The sequence below is a fragment of the Petromyzon marinus genome, chromosome 27 (genome assembly GCF_048934315.1).
Source record: "Petromyzon marinus isolate PM22_M1 ecotype Great Lakes invasive population chromosome 27, UKy_Petmar_22M1.pri1.0, whole genome shotgun sequence".
Classification (NCBI taxonomy): Eukaryota; Metazoa; Chordata; class Hyperoartia; order Petromyzontiformes; family Petromyzontidae; genus Petromyzon; species Petromyzon marinus.
Genome location: NC_133693.1, coordinates 6868928 through 6869564, shown reverse-complemented (window position 1 = coordinate 6869564; position 637 = coordinate 6868928).

Below are 637 nucleotides of genomic sequence, written 5' to 3'. Positions count from 1 at the left end.
TATTTCATCCAAACACCCCGTCCATTCATGTATCTACCTCTTCTTCCCTCTCTCTCTCTCTCGCTGTGTACCCCACAATATCATCATTATGACTGTGCTCCATTATCATAAAAATAATTGTCACCATCATTATGCGTCGACGTTGTGATTGAATATAATCACGCGTCATCATCATCATCACGCAATGATCATGCGGGCACATTTTCACCATTACGTCATCATCGTCACATCATCAGTAAGGAGAAGAGAGGCTGCATTGACCACCTCCACCTCTTTCTTCTTCAACACCCCTCACCTCCTCCCTTTTGTTAGAATATTACACCTCCACCGCCTCTGTTTTTTTCTTCATATTTAACCACCTCCTCATTCACGGCCACCATCTCCTTGTCCACCTCTTCTACGATAACAGAATCCACCTCATATCCACGTTCTATATCCACCACCTTCTCCACCTCCTCCTCATATAAACCCTTTTACCTTCACAACCCCCACCTAGTCATCCGCTCTTACTCCCACACCACCGCCATCTCATCATATCCACCTCTTTCACCTCATCCACAAGCTGCACTTATCACCCCCACCACCTGCGCCCACCGGCTCCTCGTCCACTTCCTCGACGCTCGCCTCCCAGCCTCGC